We start from the raw sequence: 22513 nt of genomic DNA, 5'->3' as shown, positions 1-22513 counted from the left end.
AATAAAAGGGCTACGCTGATCTACGCTGGGCAATGCATTTTGTAATTATTTTTTTAGATTTCCGATTGTACTGCGTTAATTTATCAGTCAGATGCTTTTGTAAAATTATTTATAATTTTTCGAACTTTTCTTCACGTATATTTGCATGATAAATTGAACAGTAAATGTAATGTTTGTTGTACACAAAATTTGAAACTAAAAATGCTGAAAACCGTTTTCCAAAAGCGGCCCCAGACCCCCTGCCGTAAAGTGTGTCTACAGTTTATTGAATAACTAGCTACGCCCCTGTATAGGAGTCATTTTGATTATAAGTTCCAACGGTGTTTCCGAAAGCCGATTTTGAGCTGCATTTATTATATCTGTAAAAATACTGACATATACAAATACCATCTCCAGTTTTATCGAATAACGAATAATTAAGCCCATAGGATTTTTTTTATATTAAAAACATGTTTTTTATTTATGTGTCAAACTTCCTATTTGCGACATTTATGAAACTCTTTATCAAAATTTTTATTATGACGTCAGAGTCATTGTTCTGATGATAGTTAACTCTTTTCTTGAAAACAAATGAAAAAAATAAACGTAATATAACTCGTAACTTTTTTTAAAGTTCGGTAACGTATACTTTTTTTTGGGTCTTATTTTAATGAGTACAAATTGCACTTCCACTCTTGTGATTTTTTTAAAGAAATCATTGGTAGATATTTTTTAACAATGAAAAAACATTTCACTTTGGCATATATTTTCCGGCGGGAATGAAATCAAACTCAATTCGAGAAATTAAAGCAAATTAGATAATTGTTGTAGAGTCTTTATTAGATAGATACAAATCTTCTGTTATGTGTGAGAAAAAAAAATGGTTCTGGCTTCGATATTAACTGAATAATTGTTACTTGAAATGATAACGAAACAATTGTCAATTTGGCAAAAATCATGAAATTGAGGTTGCTATAGAGACAAAACGAAGTCGGTGACCCCAATTTTTTTTTATCATATTTTGTTCCCAAAATCATGAAATACCTTGACACAAAATTTTAAGAAAAAAATCACTGGTAGAATTGAATAGGCTGTTTGGTCTTTAATGACGAGAATAGCTCACATGGCCTTTCAGGCCTCATCATCGCTTATGACAATAACAGTTACTGTTGGAAAATCGGACTAAAAGCGCCGTTTCTTTGCTTTTGTGTGATTTTTTGCTGTGCATGTACTGATTTTGTGTCATGGTTGGATACCCACTGTTTTCCCCCTATATCCCACATCCTAAAAGCGTGTCACCCCCTCTTTGGTGGATGAATTGGGAACATAAGACATCATATAATCGAACTGAATACCGTATTGATCAATAATTATTGGCACCTGCTGTCTATCATTGGTACATTATAATTATATTTTGGGCGTAGGAAGTTTGTTAGATTCAATATATTATATAAATTACACATAGCTGAGAGGGTGATAGAACAGATTGTTACCCCGAGAAAACATTGTCAACTGAGGCGAAGCCAAGGTTGACAATGTCTTTTCGAGGGGTAACAATCTGCTCTATCACCCTCTCAGATATGTGTTATTTAATTTATTATACTGAATGTCATTACTGTCGATTAAATTTCAAATTCAAAGTAATAAACTATGACGTCTTGTACATAACAACCATCCGTATTTAATAAAGCGCACACTTGATCAAGCGTCTCCGTGAAGGGTAATAGAGTATTTGCCATAGGATAGAGTCGTATTTAATAAAGCGCACACTTGATCAAGCGTCTCCGTGAAGGGTAATAGAGTTATTGCCATAGGATAGAGTCGTATTTAATAGAGCGCACACTTGATCAAGCGTCTCCGTGAAGGGTAATAGAGTTATTGCCATAGGATAGAGTCGTATTTAATAAAGCGCACACCTGATCAAGCGTCTCCATGAAGGGTAATAGAGTAAATTAACACCCTCGTATTAGCCAATCAAAATATGGCATTTTAACGTGAAGTATAATAATAAATATTGTTATTCGCACTCATATCACGTATTAAATTGCAAACTTGTCATTCCACGTCAATATCACAATTAGTATTTTCACTTGATTGTTTTCGTTTATCGTTTCCTAATCAAGAATTATTACGCTATTATCGAAACAATAACGACTTACAATGGAATTATGAATACTTTTTTTACATTAAATCATAATACATATTAACACCAAGCTATGTCAATTGGCAATCATACCACATCTTCTTATTTTTATACATAATGGTAAAAAAGTAATAAGTAGGATTGATTTATATAAAACACATAGAAAGTCAGCATATGTAACCAAAAGTCAGAAAAGTTTTTGAGGCGATCAAAGTAAGGTAATTTTTGCTACTCATTTTTTTATTTATTTAAGTAACTATTTCTTTGTACAATGAAAGTATTTATTGTAAATTAGATTGCTTCCATGTATTTTCAGAGTATTTTCTCTGGTGAATTTTAAAATCTCTTTTAGGTATAAATTGCAAGTCAAAATGGTAAATCAAAACGGCAATGATACTTTTTTTTACGTATTTATGTTTTGAAAAAAATCATTTAGAATATCCAAAAATACCTATCAAAATTGAAAGAAATCCATCCTAAACGTGTTATGTCAAGAAAATTCCTTCTAATAAAATATGCATACGTAAAGTTTTGTGAATCGGTGTGAACTCTTACATAAATCATGCTTAAACTTCAAATTACTATCTTAGTACTTCAAATCAACTAAATAATGATATTATAATGGATGCCGAACATCTCTTTTTCACATTCGCCCGGTAAAACATTGCAATGAGAAATGGTATTTTCAATTTAATTATGACGATTGTCGAGTTTAAAAAAAGTACATAGCTTCGATTCTGGTTTCTGGCTCATGTAAGGCTCATAAATATAAGAGTGTAATCTCTAAAGTGTTGATATCACTTATCAAATGGTCTGTCAAATTTGGAAAACAGCTAAGGAATTTATTCCCTATTTTTTATATAAAAAAAATCATTTATAATACTTAATGATTTTATTAACATTAGAAACCCATAGCATGTTTTAATTAAATCAGCATCTGTGTCACTGTACGTTTTAGTAAAGGTGCTTTAAAAAGGTCATAACCTGTAAACACTTTTACTAACTTCTGTTTCAATTCTTCCTGTCCAAGTTGACACAAACATTTTGCTTTTTGGATCAACGGTACTCTCAGATGAGCAAAATAGTCTTTTATTTAGTTTGGTGCAGAAATATATTATCAAAAGCAAACGTTTTAACCCTTGATGTTACTGCTTCGCCATTCAATAGGAACCCAAGCATTTCACACTGTATACACAAAAATTCATGTTTATTTTTGTGTATTTTCTTCTTCATCTTCTCTAATGTATTTTCCACCTTTTTCATATTCATATATTTATTACAGAGCATGCCAGTATTTATATTTATGCATTGTTCAATAAGTGTATTATTTGTGTAAAAGGAGACAGATTTGTAAAAGCAAATTTGCTTGTTTCTGAATCCTTAATATTTATTTCATTTGTATAATATCGTTTAATGTTGATTTATCTGAATAAATATTGTTTAAACTAAACACTTTAGTTTTGAAACCTGCTTTTACTTTTATCACTCCCTGTGGCATCTTCCATACACGTTATAGTGAACTGTACTTGTTCATTTGTATCAATTTGTGATAATTATGAGCCCATCCCATCCCTACACCTCCCGCGTGCATGTTAACTCGTGTAAATAGCCGTCATTAAAGCTACAAAGACCTGTCGCCAGTCAAAAATTTCATAAGGTCAGTCCGCCATAAGTCTTTTCTGTAATGTTTTAACTATTGGTGTTCTAAAACAAATATGTGTTGCTGAATTTATTCAATATTGTTCTGCTATGCATAGCGATATTTAACTTATTTCAATAACTGCGTTTATCAATGGAAAATGAAAGAACATTAAAAAATATTGACATGGATTGATGTGTAACGTCCAGTGGCATATATTTGATGCATATAAGGCGGAACATGATAATGTGATATAAAATGGACCCTGCTTGGTACTAGACCGACATGCATAAACGAGTACATATTAAGGAGAAATCAATATGGTTGAAGTATTCATTAGTTCATATCAGTCATATTGGTTTTCGTAAATGGTTTTGTTATAAATTCTCGTAAGAATTTTTCACGGTGACCTATAATTGCTTACATCCACTTCATCTTGACTCTGGTGGATAGTTGTCTCATTGGCAGTCGTACCACATCTCCTTTTTGTTTTATATAGACCCTGCTTTGTGCTAGACCGACACGCTGAGCCAGTGTGTTTAACGTGACAGTTCAGTAAAATTCTGCGGTATAAGCGGAGATACAGCAAATAATTTTTTTCTTATATTTGGTTGATCTGTTCCGGGATCGAACCCACAACCTCCCGCTGTCGAAGCGAGTATGAGACCACCACAGCGGTAAATAAGATTTGAACGGTGTCATCTTGGTTTGCCTACATTTAATTGCAGGTTTATAAAACATGTTTTTTTTTTTGTTTTAACAATTATTGTTAATTACTGAATTATAGTCATATTTTTTACCTTTAAAATTTAATAAAAGATACTTAGTTCTACCATGGAAGTATTAAATAATAAAAATAGAACTTTAAAATTGAAAATAGCTGAATATATAGAAAACACAGATACACTATATTGTGTGTTATCACCAATAAAGAAATTCTAAGTGCTATATCTAGTTTAAAGAGAAGTAAGAGTCATGGTATTGAATGAATATTTCATCGAATTCCAGGATATGTTGATGCCAGTGTTCAATAAATTATTTAATGGTATATTAGTTTCAGGACTTTTTCCAGAATCATGGTCTATTGCAGTTATGGTACCAGTCTTCAAACGCGGCGACCCAAGTGACCCGAATAATTTTCGAGGCATAAGCCTAGTCAGTTGCTTAGCCAAACTTTTTACGCACATTATAAACAATAGACTAATTGCATGGGCAAGCACGTATGATACAATAACTGATGCTCAATTTGGATTTAGAAACGGACTTTCTACTGTTGATGCAATTTTTGCTCTACAAAGTATTATTTCAAAAACACTGTCAGAAAAGAAGAAACTTTATTGCTGTTTTGTTGATTATACAAAAGCTTTTGACACTATTGATCGAATGAATTTATGGTTTAAATTGTCTAAAATTGGTATACAAGGAAAATTACTGTCAGTTATTAAGTCTATGTATTTAAATGTCAAATCATGTGTTACAATAAATGGGTTTCACACAGACTTTTTCAAAAATAATGTTGGTTTAATGCAAGGGGAGGTATTGTCGCCCAATTTGTTTGCTTTATATGTTAATGATTGTGAGATGGAGTTTATAAACAATAATTGTAAAGCTGTAGAGTTGAAAGAATTAAGTTTATTTTTATTAATGTATGCAGATGACATGGTCATTTTTTCGGAAACCAAAGATGGTTTGCAAGAGATGTTAAATGCATTGTATATTTATACTAAGAAATGGAAATCAACGATAAATATTGATAAAACCAAAATTGTAATTTTTAGAAATGGTGGCTTAGTAAAGGAAGAAGATAAATGGTTATATGATGATGTACTAATAGATATTGTTAGAAAATTTACTTATCTAGGTGTTGTTCTTAATTTTAATGGAAAATTTGCTATTGCACAAAAAAAAAAGTTGCAGAACAAGGTAGAAAAGCTATGTTTTGTTTATTTAGTAATATTAGACTATTTTCATTTAATTATGCCACGTTATTGTCATTATTTGATACATATGTGAGTAGTATTCTATGTTATGGTTCTGAAATATGGGGCTTCCATAAAGCTCAAGACGTAGAAAAATTACATATTGATTTTTGTAAAAGAATTTTGAATGTTGAAACAAGTACACCGAATGTCATGGTTTATTATGAACTTGGCAGATTTCCAATGTTAGTAACCAGGAAATTTTGTATATTTAAATATTGGATTAAGGTATTGAATAATAACAATTGTATATTACTTGGTTGTTACAATTATTTATATGATATGTGTTTGAAGAATCCGAATGACAAAAATAACTGGGTTTGTAATATACGAAAGGAATTGTTCCACCTTGGTTTAAATGATCTGTGGTATTCACAAAATTCTTTATGTAAAGATCATATTATGGTTATTAAACAGAGACTATGCGATATTGTCAAACAAGAATTTGATGCTACTTTAGATAGTTCATCAAAATGTTTTTTGTATAGATATATGATATCCGATTTTTCTTTGCAGTCATATTTATGTAAACCAATACCCGAAATTTACAAAAAGTGTATTGTTAAATTTAGATTGTCATCACATAATCTAGCTATAGAGAAGGGAAGGTATTTTAATGTAAAAAGAAACCTTAGAACCTGTACATTGTGTATTGATGATATTGAGGATGAAATGCATTTTATTTTATCGTGCCCTTTATATTCAAATTTGCGTGAATGTTTGATAAAACCATATTATTGGCGTAAGCCATCTGTTTATAAACTTTTACAATTATTAAGCATTACTAATGTAAAAGACTTGTGCAACTTAGGAAAATATATATTTAGAGCACTGAAACTCAGAAATGACTGTTTTTAGTAAGTTGATTTGTAATTCGAATCATTTGTTACATATATTTGCTTTTTGGAATTATATTTATATGTTTTTATTTTTTGTGTATTTAATACTTCTGTCTGTTTTGTCATGATCGTATATTTTTGTAATCTATAATTATTATATATTGGTTATACATGTACCTATATGTTGTTAACCCGAATAATTCAGTCCCTCCCCGTGATCGACTCTCCCACTCGCGAGGTTAATGTAGCCATAGTAGAGCAGTGGAATATAACGACTGAATTATTCGGGTTAATATGTTGTAAAACATTTGGTTAATAAAGAATTGAATTGAATTGTATAATATACAAATAAAGTTGGTTCTTTTCTGATAGTTAATTGGTATAATTAAAAGTGGCCAAACCAGGAGTTCATCGAATTGAACATACTTGTAAGCCCTAATTGTTTCGTAAAATCGACCCATGCAAATTATTTTTCCTTTGACTATTGAAAAATTTACACTAAACAGCAATAGATAAGACGATCTTTCTGGATTTTTTCTAAATAAAAACTTACAAAAATGAAAACTAAAAATCAATGTTTAATATTTATAAATATCATTTATTTTCATATTATACCCGTTTTTATATCAATAAATTGAATTTCTAATGCTTGAAATTTAATATTTCATATTAAAAAATATGCACTTTTTTATATTTAAATATAACTCTAACAAAATCAATTTATTAATATAAAAATAAAATAAATTCTCAATAGGCTTGCAAAAGTCGAATGTTCGAAAAGTAATACGTATTGGAGTGTATGTACATTTCTCAGTTATTTCCAAATACGAGTGTTTGCAATAATGTCTGGTATTTAGATAAACTTATTCTTAACTGAATTGATTGGTTGGTTTGTGGAGTTTTACCGCCACTTTAAGCACTATTTGCTATTTCGTGGCGGAATAGATTATACAATCTACATTAATGCAAGTACATGTTGCCAGCTATAAAACCAGGTTTAGTCCACCATTTTCTATATAAGGAAATGCCTGTACCAAGTCAGGATTATGACAGTTGTTTTCCTTTCGTTAGATGTGTTTGAGCTTTTGATTTTGCCATTTTATAAAGGACTTTCCGTTTTAAATTTCCCTTGGAGTTCTGTGTTTTTGTTATTTTTACTTTTTTTTTAACATGTAATTATAATTTATAATAAACGAGTTTATCCCCACATTGAACTGCTGCTTCACGGGGGAGGGGGAGGGGGCTTATTTGGTAATATTTTTAGTAATATTTGTGTTACCATAAACCTTTTCCGTCAGGATATAGATATCATTGATTGGCCAAAATTTTACTAAATTTCATCACAAATACAGAGATTAATTGTTCAGGAATTTGATAAAAAGGGGGATTTCGCATTCAGGTTTTCGGGACGATAATATTTTGAAAAGCTAAAACGTCAGGATTTTTTCCTTCAAATCTTTCTTTAACTTAATATACATAATTATATAAGTTGTAATTATACTGTTGCTCAATCACTGCGTCTGGTATCCCCCCTTTTCCCCCGATAAACAACAATCCACTTATTTATAGTTTGATGCAATACAAAATAAAATCTTGTTTTGCTGCATTTTAATTCTGTAAAAAAATCAAATATTTTACTCATTATGAAAGTTACAGCTATGCGTAGTAACTATTTTCTTTTAAATATGTATTAATTTCTTTACCGGGCCATGACTATAAGTGATTACATGTATATAGACCAAGGTAAAAATATGCCAATCAGCCTTTTAATTTATTTTTTTGGCATTCAAAATTTTAGTCTTGGACTTATCTAATGATTATTTCAAAAACACGTGCACGAAATTTAATACTTTTTCTGTATGACACTGACCTTTCAGATGATTTTTATGAAGGAATGACCTTTTGCTTTGTCCCTATTTTTATAGTCGTAATCCCAAAATGTCTTTGTTGACATACACATGACATATATAACTTCGTCGGTAACATTACCCAGTCAACGGTTGTTTTTTTTTGTTAGTAAGCAATATTCCGAATTTGATGGCTGTCGCGTGGAGCTCACTCTGGATTATTCAAAACCATTTTCCAGTAGATTTTAGAAGTAGATTGCGTTTGAGAAATACCGTGTTTCATTTTATTGATGACTTTTGGTTCGGTTTTAATAAATTCTTGTGTTGAGTGTTTGGCATTGCAATGTGGTTCACCAGTTCTCGGACACTTACCGACATATTCTTATGTGTTATGTATAGATGTAAACCAGCTTACATGCTTTTTATAACTTTTATTACTTTTAAGAGAAATGTAGTAACGATATAAGTTTACGAATGTCTCAGGTTGTGGATTATATGGTGTGTTAAGTCCTTTTGCCTTTTGATTTAGTCTCAAAACAGTAACTATTGGGTTTTTTAACTGTCCATTTGGAATGAAGATAAAGTCAGTCCTCATTGAACGTGCACTATGAGTGTCCCATGAACCACAAACATCTGCATAATAACTTGCTTTAGAATTTTGTCTGCGAAGAATGTTTTCACTGTTGTCCAGTAAACAAAATATATAGTCTTTATAACCATGTGGTATGGTGTCAACGATTTGGAGCTGATGTTCCAATAATGTAGAAAGTAACCCTTCTGCATTCAAATTTACACCGTTTTGAAGGTTATATGTGTTTGGTGGTGATACATGTGAATCATCGACTGAGTTGCAAGTGGTTCAAATTTGCGGGTCAACGTCTTTAGTTGGCTCGGTAGAATGGGAAATATCTATTTCAAAGGTCTCATTTGCAACCGGCTCTTGTTTTGTCTGTTTTGGTGGTATAACAGTGACTTTAACTGGTGAAATAACCACTGGTGAATTCGATCGAACAGTCGAAGCTTTGTTGGCTCGACAATTAGCGGGACAAAATGGTTTGGTGTCCATGTTTTTGTTGAACATTTTAAAAAAATGTTTGTCTGCTTAATTTTTTTGAAAATGAAACTTCCTTTGATTAATATTAATGATTTTTTAAAATTTACTTTTAGATAAAACAAATGTCAAACAGTTACAAAAAAAAAGTACTGTAAACAGCTATCAATTTCCATTCGCGCCCTATGCGACACATGGCGCTAACGGGAGTTGTAAGTTGTAAGTAAACAGCTATCAAACTTGTTGAAAACTAGTGGTTTTGATAAACCCCAAGGACGCCACATGATTTTTTAAATTATATATTATCGTAATTCGTAATAACTATGCATGGAACAAGTAATAAAAAGTGGAAAAGAATGCATCATATTTTATAGTTTTGCAGAATTTACTCATATTTTTTAGTGAAACCATTTTATATGTACGCATCTTTGTCGGAATTAAAATAAAAACAAAAAAACTCACAACTATATCTATTCCTTTTGTCTTGATGCCTCTTAAATAAACATTTTAACACACTGACCACACTCTTACTTATTAGTTGACGCACAACAAAGCTGTGCACCTATGGCAAATAACATTGTCGGAAGAGAAATAAAACAAAAGCAAAATGATTTGTCCTTTTAATCATTGTAAATAAGGTTTGTGGTGTATGCCCTTATATTTTTCAATTATGGATTGTTTGCCTGTGAGAGAGCTTTCACATGTTTATTTTATCTTTGTATTTAATCTTAATTGTTTATTAAATATTACGGCGTTTGGATGTATAAATACTCATCCACGCCTGCTATTTTTTTATTATTGCCCCATGCTATGGTTTTACTAAGATTTCTCACAACCTCTGTTTTTGCCCTGTGTTTGTTATATATGTCAGTTTTGTAATACTAAAGTCTTTACATCGGGCCTTTTATAACGTTTTTTGTAAGAGTTCTTTTACTGCTTTGCCTATAATTTCCTATTCCGTAATTGTGATCCTCATTCAATGTTACAACCTCCGGTCTTTTTTATTGTTCCTATACCCCTATTTAATAATCATGATTTTACGGAATGGTAAGAAAATTATTAACAACACAACTTCTAGGTTATCCACGTGCTTAAATAAACGTATTTGTAATGCCACTACAGCCAGATTATTTAACAAAAATGCACGTGGATATTCACAAATTTTCCCGTGCAATGCAAAAAAATGACTAACCTGTTTTAGATTAACTTCTCAAAATACTGTAAGGTCAACAGTGAACGGGAGAACTTTTTCACTCTCCTTTTCCTGTGATATTACCTGAAAAACTCAAAACCTGATATATGTGGTAACTTGAACCCAACCTAAGTGTGGTATTCAATATGTGGGACAAACGGAACGAGAGTATTACAGAAGAAATCAAGAACACCTTTACCGCTTTCGTAGACCCAAAAAATTCAAAAGTTTGATATATCAACATTTAGATAAGCATAATCACTATCTTTAATTTATAAAATTCCAACCCCTCGAAACCGTTCAGAAACAACCAGGAGAACCACACAAGCAATTTGAAAAATCACGTGAAGTTCGCGAATTATTTTGGATAAAAAGACTTCAAACAGCTTATCCTCTCGGTCTCAATGACAAAATATTAGAACAGGGGAACATATCTGAAACTTCTATCGATGTCATTAATATTGTTGAAAAACGACTTAGAATAATAGGTCTCATGGTAAACGCAAAAACCGTAATCAACGTATTAAACATCGTATAAATTATTCACTTGCTGATCTGTTATCTATAATAAAAAATAATTGCAGACATCAAGTATTATGCAAACTGGGTCAGATACCAATAAGTAAATTATATGCTATTTTTCTGGAGTGTGATAAAATTTCTTTTTTTAGCCCGTTTTATGAATACACCCGTATTATTACAGCCTTTTGTCATCACAGGCTGTTTCCTAGTATCGATAAACCTGAAAATCATAAACGACATTTTCTTAAATTAAAATATATAAATAGAGGTATTGATTTTATTAACTTATCTAGCATATTCAATGACTCTTCCGTCTATAGCCAAATACCTCCATATTTTGATAATATAGAACCACCCATTATTTCGTATTCTTATAAAAAACCGAGCAGAAGTTTGATTTTTAATTATACGTCAGTTACATCAGACGTCAATATAGAAAATAATGTTCCTTCCACTCGAGACTGTGAAACATCTAGTTTTAGATATGTTCCCTATGGTCATGTTATTACAGGAGACCTCAACATCGTCGAAGACCGTGAAGTCAAAACATTTCTAAAGAAAGGACCGAAATACCGTCCTCCATCTATAATAGATTGGAAACAGTGTCGTCAGGTCATTAAAGACGCTTTGTCTGCCTATTGTAAAAATTGGTGCAAACGTGAAAAATCTGATAAAAAATCTCTAGACAGTTATTTAAATAAAATTATGAATACTGTTAATATTCGAATATCTCATTTTGAAAACAATTCTGAAATTAATAATAGGGTCCATGATATTCCCATTTCTAGAATAAAAAATAAACTCCAAGTACTCGCAGAGCGGTTTATGTTCGTACCGGCAGACAAGGCAGCCAATAATGTAGTGGTGGTGTGACGCATATACTACACGGAAGTTCTTCAAAACGAAATTATCAATTCCTCTACATTCAGGTCCGTACGCACCACAGAGAGTCAAATCGTTAACAAGCATACCACTGCCACTACCCAGCTTAAAGCCTCTTCCGAACATTTGAAAGTCCCTACCATGTACTGGTTACCGAAATTACACAAAAAAACCATTTAAGTTCCGTTTCATCTCCGCATCTAGTAAGTGTTCTACAACTAATCTATCAGTGCTTCTAACTACCTCCCTTACTACTGTCAAAGAACTGGTTATTAACTTTTGTAATAAAGCTTATGAAAATAATGGAATTAATTATTTTTGGAGTGTTAAAAATTCTTTAGAGGTTTTAGATAAAATATATGCTTTTGATGGTCCTTTTAATTCTGTTGAAAGTTATGATTTTTCTACTCTCTACACTACACTTCCACACAATCTAATAAAGAAAAAGTTTTCATATTTAATAAAATGGTCTTTCGAAAAATCTCATTGTAAATTTATTTGCTGTAACTCGTTTAAAGCCTTTTTCTGTAACGAAAAAGGAAAGTATGCTAGATACACTTACTGGAAATGTGAGGATATGATTGAAGCTTTTAAATTTTCTCCTAGATAACATATATGTACGTTTCGGCGATAAAGTGTATCGTCAGGTAGTAGGTATTCCTATGGGCACTAAATGCGCCCCTTTAATAGCAGATTTATTCCTGTATTGCTATGAATCTCAGTTTATGACCAAATTCAGTAAAGACACATCATTGTTACATTTGGTTGATACATTCAACAATACCTACCGTTATCTGGATGATATTTTTTCCTTAAATAATCCAGAGTTCTCTAAATATACTACCGAAATTTACCCAAAAGAACTTACTTTAACTAAATCTAACATAAACAGCAGCAGTTGTCCTTTTCTAGATTTAGACATTTCAATTTCTAAAGGGAAACTCCATACTAAAATTTACGACAAAAGAGACGATTTTTCGTTCCCTATTGTTTATTTTCCTTTTTTAGACGGCGATGTGCCTTTGGCTCCATCATACGGTGTTTATATATCCCAACTCGTTCGGTATGCCCGTGTGTGTAGTGATGTCATAGATTTTAACGAACGTAATCAATGCATCAGTGGTAAATTATTAAGTCAGGGATTTCGTTACCATAAATTACTTAAAACTTTTACTAAATTCTTTCATAGATACAAAGATTTGATTAGTAAATTTGGCTGTACCTGTAGAAAACTTATTAAAAATGGTATTTCACATCCTAAATTTTACGGTAATATTGTACTTAAGTGCGGAAATCACTATGTGATCCGTGTAAACTCATCGAACCTTTAAACAAACTTAATAGTAAGGGTTATCGTACCAATGTTGTAATTAGATCTCTGAATATAGTTTACATTGGCACTAATATCTATTTTGTCATTAGCAAATTAAAACATAACTAAATTATGTATTTTTTTTTCAAACGGGATGTATAGAGACACACACACGTTCATTTTTATCTATAAAGAAGTCACTCCTAACTATCCTACTACCTGTCGATACATTTATTTTTGGCATTGCACAAGTCATGTCTTCTTTGACTGTTCATGCCGTTAAAATACTATATCCCTGGGATGTGTTTTTGTTGATTTTAGTCTCTGATGCATGATTTTTTATTATTAATTGTTTTGGCTTTTAACTAGCTGTCAGCAACTGCGAGTACTCTCAAATCGTACTTTCTTGTTAATTTGACCTGTTGATACTATTTGTAATGCTTTTTTGTTATTTAATGTTAACATGGATCTTGTCTATACACCAGCTTTGATTATTTGGAATTACTACAAATTTTCACTTCTTCGTACTATGAACATCAAAATTATTTCATTTCTCCTTAAATACTGTTCTTGCACCTGTACAGGAAGTTTTATCTAGCACTAATTGTATAGTTTTATTGTTGATATTTACCCCATATGTACCAAGTGTTAGATTAGTTTTATTGATATAAAGAAAATCTTGGTATTCCTAAACGGAAGATTTTATACACACAGAAGAAGAAGTATACTTAACAACAAAATTATTTTCATTTACCTGTGTATAATATGACGCAGGTTTTTTCAGAAGTGATGATTTTCTAAAAATTGTTTACAATTTCACAGTGGTATCATACTTTAACTTTGTTTAAACCTGTTTATTTACTTTTGACCTTAATTATTTATCCCTTATAATTTTTATTAACTATGTATTTGCATTCAGGTATCACAGATCAAATTTATTCGTTCATTGTGTGTTAATTTGCGTTTTTTGATTGAGTTAAGCCTTCCAATTGATATTTTATAGTGCGTCTTTCTATGTTGTGATGTTATACTATTGTTTCAGAAAAGGGAGAATGTTTGGTACCATTAAAACGTTTAAGCCATCTGCAAATGTTTGCACCTGTCCTAAGTCAGGAACCTGATGTACAGTAGTTGTCGTCTGTTCATGTAAATTTTGTTCATACGTGTTTCTTGTTTCTCGTTTTTTATATAGATTAGACCGTTGGTTTTCCCGTTTGAATGGTTTTACACTAGTAATTTTTGGGGCCCTTTATAGCTTGCTGTTCGGTGTGAGCCAAGGCTCCGTGTTGAAGGCCGTACCTTGACCTATCATGGTTTACTTTTATAAATTGTTACTTAGATGGAGAGTTGTGTCATTGGCACTCATACCACATCTTCCTATATCTATTTATTCCCGATTGCCCCACTTTTTAAAATTTTAGAGTTCTGATTGTCACACATGAAAAGTTCTGATTGTCCCACATTATTTTTATATTTTTAATGTTCTTAAATAAACAATGTAATTGTTGTTTGTTTTGCAATATCAAATTAAAATTAATTACTGCATGAGCAAACTAGTAGTTGATATCAATTTTATAAATGTAACTATGAATTGTTGAAAAAATCATCAGTTAAAATCAATTTTGATAAAGCAATATAACATATATGTAATGAACGATATCTATTATGTTAGGTTAATTTATAAATCAAATTTGAATTTTTTTTTTATTTTAAAGTTGTTATTTAAATTTTAAAAACATGGACGCAATTTTGACTTTCTTTATATTTTTAAGAGCGCTCAGACTGAAAGGTCTAGCGACTGATTTAAAAAAACAAAACATTTACAATCTCAATATTACATAAGCAATTTTTATATTTAATAAAATAGATAGCAAGGTCTCAACCTATGTTCTCACATAGGGAAAAGAGATAGATGTGGTCCAGAAATGCCATCAGTGTCCTCTGAACACATACACTGTTTTTAAAACGTCCAGTGGCAAGTTAAATTCTTTAAGCAGGACGAGAACATGTTGGTGTTAGATGAATATGAAACCTTCTTTGAAAAGAACTAGACCGACACAGTCATCAAGCCGGAATTTTAACTTGCTAGTTCACAAGATAACAGTCCGCAGGAAGACACATGTGCCACCATACACAGACAAATTATTCTAAGTAAGGACTGACCAGTCTTTCGTCTTAGTCCAAAATGTAGCGTCCTTTGAGGAGAAGCAACAAATTCCAAATTTCTGTTCATTGGTTGGACCTGGCTGGAATCAATTTATTCTTATTGTGTAAAGTTAGACCAGATATCTATACAATCAACATATCTGCACATTATTTCGTTTTAAGTTTATGATTTTCTAATTCAAGGATTTTCTTATTAATATTCAAATAAAACTTCCCCATTTTTTCCTGAATTGAATGCTTACTTGAACAATTTTATGATCAGACTTATTATATAGAATATGTTTTATTTCTTTGTTTTATGAATATATCTTATATCAGCTTAACACCTGTCAATTTTAGAACAAATCCCTGAAACTTTGTAGCATGTAAAATTATTCTTATCTCTTTGTATTTCTCTTAAACACATCTTTTAATTTAATTTCATTTTATCCTTGATACTTCTAAATTTTTCAATTATGTACTATATGTTCAATTTACAATTTATGTTAAAAGAGTCTATTCAATATTTTATTAAGTTAAAATATATCTATTTTGTTATATAATTGTTTTTTATTTGGACAGTAGTTTAACAAAATATCACGAAACAAAATAAAATATGTAAATACCATCTTTTCTCAATGTTTATTTCAAATTTTATGAGTTACATAATAACTGCGTAATTACCTGCTACACACTTTAAAAAACAAATTAATCACTATCAAAACAATTCCCAATTGTCCCACATTTAAACTTCCCAATTGTTCCACAAACATCTTCCCGATTGTCCCACAAAATTTCATTACATTTTTGCCTGTAATTTCAAAAAGTGGGACAATCAGGAAGACACCGTAAATAAGAACAAAACATTTAATTATACATATTTAGCACTAGTCTTTTCAATTCAACTGGTAATTACTTAAAATAAAAAGATTATGATTGTTTAATCAGTTGTTATCAAGTGTCAATCGGTTCACTGATTTTCGGCAATATCAAAGAAAAACCAGCATGTGCCTAAACATTGTTCAATTACTCATTTATTTGTGATTCTTTTTCAATAAAATTGAGATTTTATGCAGTAAATATCAATATCTACCATAAAATTTTTTTTTTTACATGTAGCATCACCCCTTCTAGTTCTTATTGGCATATTAATAAGTCCTCAGTGCACTGCAGTGTTCAGACGCACCCATCCTTTTATTCATACTTTTACAATATTTCAAATATGAGGAACAATGTAATATAAAGAGTTCGCAAATACTTATTATTTTATGTAAAAAAATTCCAAAGAAATATCGGTCTTGTTTTTGTAAAAAAAGTGAGACTTAATGAACGGTATTATCATTTCTGAATAAGGGTGATTTTAAATACACCTTAAAATGAAAGATTCATTTTTCTTTTCTAGAACAATTACAATGGAGCCCGTGTATCAAAATACATCAGGATTACCACTAAATACTTCAGCGGACAATACATTTACAGTATACTGCAATGGAACTTGCGAAACAACCGAATCACCCGCTATATCCCCGGGAACCATATACGACGATGTACTAGAGGGTCTAGAATATGTCAATATTATCCTTTTACCAACATGTCTAGTAGTTGGAGTTTTTGGAAATCTTATCACGATATTCATAATGAACAGCAAAGCATTTTCCAAAATGGGATCACGTTTTTTCCTTGTAGCTTTAGCTGTATCAGATGCAACGCTCCTTTTGGCTCAACCCTTCAACAAGATGTTTGTCTACGAGTTCTTTGATCGCGATCTACGGGCTTTATCCGAAGTTGGCTGTAAATTATTTTTTTGGTTCTTTCGAACGGGAAAAATGACGTCGTCGTGGTTTGTTGTTAATTTATGTCTGGAAAGATTCACTGCAGTCCTGTTTCCGTTTAAGGTAAAGATCTTTTTCAGAAAGCGAAAATTGCTTGATAGCAATCGCAGCTGTTTATTTTGTCATTGGCGGTTTTAATGCCGGTTGGACATATTGTTCAAAGATTGACAGCAAAGGTGTGTGTAATCCTGATAGTTTTGATAGGAAGGACCCACAAGCAGTGGCATTATACAGAAGCATGCTTACAGCCGGGTCTAGTCTTTATTCTCTGATTCCAATAATCATTCTAGTAACAGTCACACCCATAATTCTTGTCAGCTTAGTTAGGCGAAGTCAAGCTCGGAAGAAACTGACAAAAGCAAAAGGAAACAGCTCCGATCTAACAAGGGCGACGACAATGCTGGTCTCCGTCATGGTAACATACGTCTTGTTTGTTACACCGATCACAGCACTGCATAATATAGCTTTCTACATAGGAGTGGATGCTTTTGGACAAAATACTAAGAAGTTTCTAATCTTTCGGGACGTCTCTCAAATATTGGAACAGCTTAATTATACCGTGAACTTCTTTCTTTACGTCTGCTCATCCCGTCCGTTTCGAGCAGGAGTATCAGAAATTTTGCGACTCGAAAAAATATTTGACGGACTTCAAAGATTGACTTCAAGAAGTCGATCAACAGATTCAAAAACAACGTCGATTACAAAATCGTCTGACAGTGGAACACATGAAAAACAAAAACCCCTAGACGTAGAGAAAAGAGCATCTTCATTAGAAGTTTTACAAGATTCTAGCGATAATGAAACAAGTACGTGTTCGCCAGTAAGTAGCGCGACTCCAGAGGAAGCTAATGCAACCAGTACGTGTTCACCAGAAGGTAGCGCGACCCCAGAGTGAGTTAATGAAACCAGTACGTGTTCACCAGAAGGTTGCGCGACTCCAAAGGAGATTAAAAACAATACAGAAATTTATAAAAGTGTCCCATGATTTACATTTAGAAATTAGGACGAATGTTCTGTAATTACATATGTAAATTTATTTAATGTTCGTGCTGTATACCGAAAACTTTCCGTATAGAGATGTGTTAAACCGAAAACTTTTCGCATAGAGACGTGTTTGCTAGAATGATTTTTTATACAAACAAACTATTTCTGTTAATATTTCTCCTTGTTGTGGAAATAAATTTATTAGAGAATTTTATTGAATTTATGTTATTTAGGTTATTTTACAGCAATTATTAATGTGTTAACTCAATCTTTTGTTTACAAATTAACTTTGTAAGTGAGAACCTGAGTTTGGAAATGTTTTTGTACATATGAAGTGACAAAATCTGCTGAAAATGATTGTGATAGTCTGTTGGTTAAGATCTTGTTCTTTGTGATCATGAAATCTCAATTGTCGACATTGAAAGGTATGGCTTATATTCATTTTGATAATACTGAGCTCCCTCTTATTTGTTATGTTTACAAAAAATCTACCCATAAATATGTGTTTACTTCTAGCGAAGTGTGTAAAGATGTTAATATCAATGACAATACACAGTAAAGATAAAAAAAAAAATTCCAAATACATTGAAGGCCCCAGTTCCCATGTTATAACAGGAGACCTTACCATCGTACATGGCCGAGAGTTGAAATCATTCCTTAGTAAAGGACCTAAATATCGTCCCCCGTCAATTATCAATTGTAATGAGTGTCGTAATATCATCAACGACTCTCTCCGTACTTACTGTATGAAATGGATATTACGAGAAAAAGCTGACAAAAAAATCCTTAGATTCTTTTTATAATTCAGTAATGAACATAGTTGTTATTCGTATATAACATTTTAAAGAACATTTTATTCCTAACAACAACCATAATAGCCCTATTTCTCGTATCAAAGATAAGCTAAAAGAACTCGCCAAGGAATTTGTTTTTGTCCCGGCTGATAAGGCTTTCAATAATATCATTATTGTTTGACGAAAATTTTACATTGAGGTTCTGCAAAAGGAAATTATGAATTCACAAACATTCCAACTGACTCCATTTTCGGAAACTGACATCTGTAACAAACATAAACTTTTAGCTACCTCTTTACAAGCAGAATTCGAACCGAATAACATGAAAGTTCCAACTACATGTATGTTCTGGCTTCCGAAGCTGCACAAAACACCTTACAGATAAAGATTTATTTTGTCTTCAAGCCATTGTTCCACTACTAAACTGTCTGTTCTATTTACTAGTACACTTGGTAAAATCAAAAACCAAGTAATAAATTGTTCAAATAAGGCCTTTGAAAATAGTGGAATTAATTACTTTTGGAGTGTTAAAAATTCGTTGGAAGTACTTGATAAATTGCATGTTTATATTGGTGATTTCGAATCTGTTCAAAGTTTTGATTGTTCTACCCTTTATACCACTTTGCCTCATAATCTCATTAAGAGAAAAATTCACACACCTAATTAAATTTACATTTAAAAAGTCAGAATGCGAATATATATGTTCAAACTCTTTAAGGTCATTTTTAGTAACAACAAGCAAAAGAACTACGTCAATAAGACCTGCTTTGATACGATTACTGCACTTGAATTTTTACTATATAGATAACATTTTTGTTCGCTATGGAGATCCCGTATATCGTCAAGTTATCGGAATTCCAATGGGGACTAACTGTGCATCACTTATTGCGGACTTGTTTCTGTATTGTTACGAGTCACAATTTATGCCTAAAATCAGCAAAGACCCATCAAAACAACATCTGATAAAAAAATTTAATAACACTTTTAGATATTTGGATAATATATTGGCTCTCAATAATGACGACTTCAGTATGTACACTAAAGAGAATTATCCTGCTGAACTGACTTTAAATAAAGCTAATACTAACAATGAATACAGCCCTTTCCTGGATCTTTGATATCTATATCTTTAAAGGGAAGCTTTATATAAAAATTTACGATAAAGGAGATGATCTTTCATTTCCTATTGTTAACTATCCATTTTTAGATGGTGACGTTCCCTTGTCACCCACCATCTTATGGTGATTATATATCTCAACTTGTTCGATTCGCTCGTGTATGTAACAACGTATTTGATGTAAAAAAAAAATATAACACCAGGGTTTTCGATATCTCAAACTTGTCAAAACAAATACTAAATGTTATCATCGGTACAAGGACATCATTCGTAAATATAAATCAACGTGCAGACATCTTATACATTCAGGTATTTCACATCCCATCTTTTATGGTAATATTCTATACAAGGCACACCAATGTTGTCATTCACCTTTAAACAGACTTATTCAGTTCATTAAAGATGGCATTTTTTGGAATTAATATTGATTCACTCATAGGGTCTTTGCATCGGAAATAAACACACTCATTCTAAAACCAGTTGTTGGCATGATACGGGTTATGTTCTTCTCATATATTTTATGATGGTATGATACTAAACCCCTAACGGGAGGGATTGTGCTTGATTTTCATATGATGAAGTCATAATCTTTCAATCAGTTTAATTGAGGTCTAGAGCTGGCATGTCAGTTACTGCTAGTAGTTCTTTGTTACTATATGTTTATCATTGTCATTTTGCTTAGTTTCATCTGTTACCTATTCTAACATCGGACTTCTTTTGAACTGAGTTTTACTGTGCATATTGCTGTGTGTTTGTTTATTCTACATTGGCTAGAGGTATAAGGGGAGGGTTGAGATCTCAAAAAAACATGTTTAACCCCGCCGCATTTTTGCGCCTGTCCTAAGTCAGGAACCTCTGGCCTTTGTTAGTCTTGTATGTTTTTTTTTTTTAAATTTTGGTTCATTTGTATGTTTCAGAGTTTAGTGTGAAGTCCATTTTCGCTGAACTTGTATACATTTTTCTTTAGGGGCCAGCTGAAGCCCGACCCTGAGTGCGGGAATTTCTCGCTGTGTTGAACACTCTTTGATGGCTTTGGGCTGGTTTCTGCTCTTTGGTCTGATTGTTGTCTCTTTGACACATTCCCCGTTTCCAATCTCAATTTTATGCTAACGTTTGTGTACTGAATGACTGTTTTGACTCGCGAACATACTCAGTTTCATTTACATTTTAGAAGATGCGCAACGGTGGTAATTATGAAAGTTACATTGCAGAATATGACGTAATTTCAAAATATTTTAACATAACAGAAGATTACATTGTGTTGCGTAAAATTGTACAATTTCATTTTTGTTTTGGTTTATTGATACAATGTAAATGTATGCATCGGAATTCTCTTTCTTTATTTTCTATCTGGTTTGTTCAAATTTTGATAGACCTACATTTTTTAAAGGTGATATTTTTTTGGTTTGAATGTTAAATGAGTATAAAAATATGGAAATGTGGTATGATTGCCAATGAGACAACTATCCACCAGACCTCAAACGAAGTGGATGTAAGCAAAAAGGATTGTTTTTTTTTAATTTAGTTTCTGTTTCACCAACATATTGCAACCTGCAAGATATTTGTATACTTAGTAGACGGACGAGAAAATTAAGCAAAAAAGATGATCGATGGTTTATCTGGCAGATCGTCAAACATATTACACAATTTCTTTCGGCAAGATGCCTATATGATGAAAAAAGAACAAACTATGCATGGTGTTGAAAAGTTTGGTCATTTCTGTCTCAGAAAGCGAGACATAGGGATAGTGATCCGGCGGCGGCGGCGGCGTTAACTAACTATTTAAAGACTTAATATTTCAGAAGGTAGAAGACCTGGATGCTTTCTACTTTGTATATAGATACCTTATGTTATAAAGTTTCCGTCTGTCATATGTCCATAGTCCGTGACGTCATTTTCATGGTTTAGTGACTACATGAGACATTTCAGCGTGTTCACTCTTGTTAACTAAAGAAAATAAAAAATAAGCCATCTGTCAAATAAAAAATCAAAGTACTGAAGTACTGAACATCAGATGACCGCTAGTTCTGGTGGATAGTCACAGGCATATGTCTCAGAAAAAATAAAATATCTCTATACCTGAGAGTTAAGGTACATAGATATAAATTTTTTTTCTGAGACAAGTTCCTGTGTGGATGATGAATAAATGACAGAGAATTCAACCTCAACGTAATAATTATTATATTGTAGTGATATAATCATAGGACAATAATTTGTTATCAGTATAATCTGGTTTGTTGTTATATAATATTATTA

General features: G+C 31.8%; 1 protein-coding gene and 1 pseudogene across 1 annotated transcript in view; both read left to right on the top strand.

Moving 5' to 3' along the window:
* The window catches only part of LOC127738286 (mammalian ependymin-related protein 1-like), a 414752-nt gene that overhangs the window by 247781 nt on the left and 144458 nt on the right, over positions 1-22513 (top strand). The gene's annotated exons all lie outside the window — the stretch shown is intronic.
* On the top strand, positions 16943-18473 carry LOC127736977 (neuromedin-U receptor 2-like; annotated as a pseudogene).

This window comes from Mytilus californianus, unplaced genomic scaffold (assembly GCF_021869535.1).
Source record: "Mytilus californianus isolate M0D057914Y unplaced genomic scaffold, xbMytCali1.0.p SCAF_4, whole genome shotgun sequence".
Lineage (NCBI taxonomy): Eukaryota > Metazoa > Mollusca > Bivalvia > Mytilida > Mytilidae > Mytilus > Mytilus californianus.
Note: the sequence above shows the minus strand (reverse complement) of the source record. Positions and strands in the feature narration are given on the sequence as shown.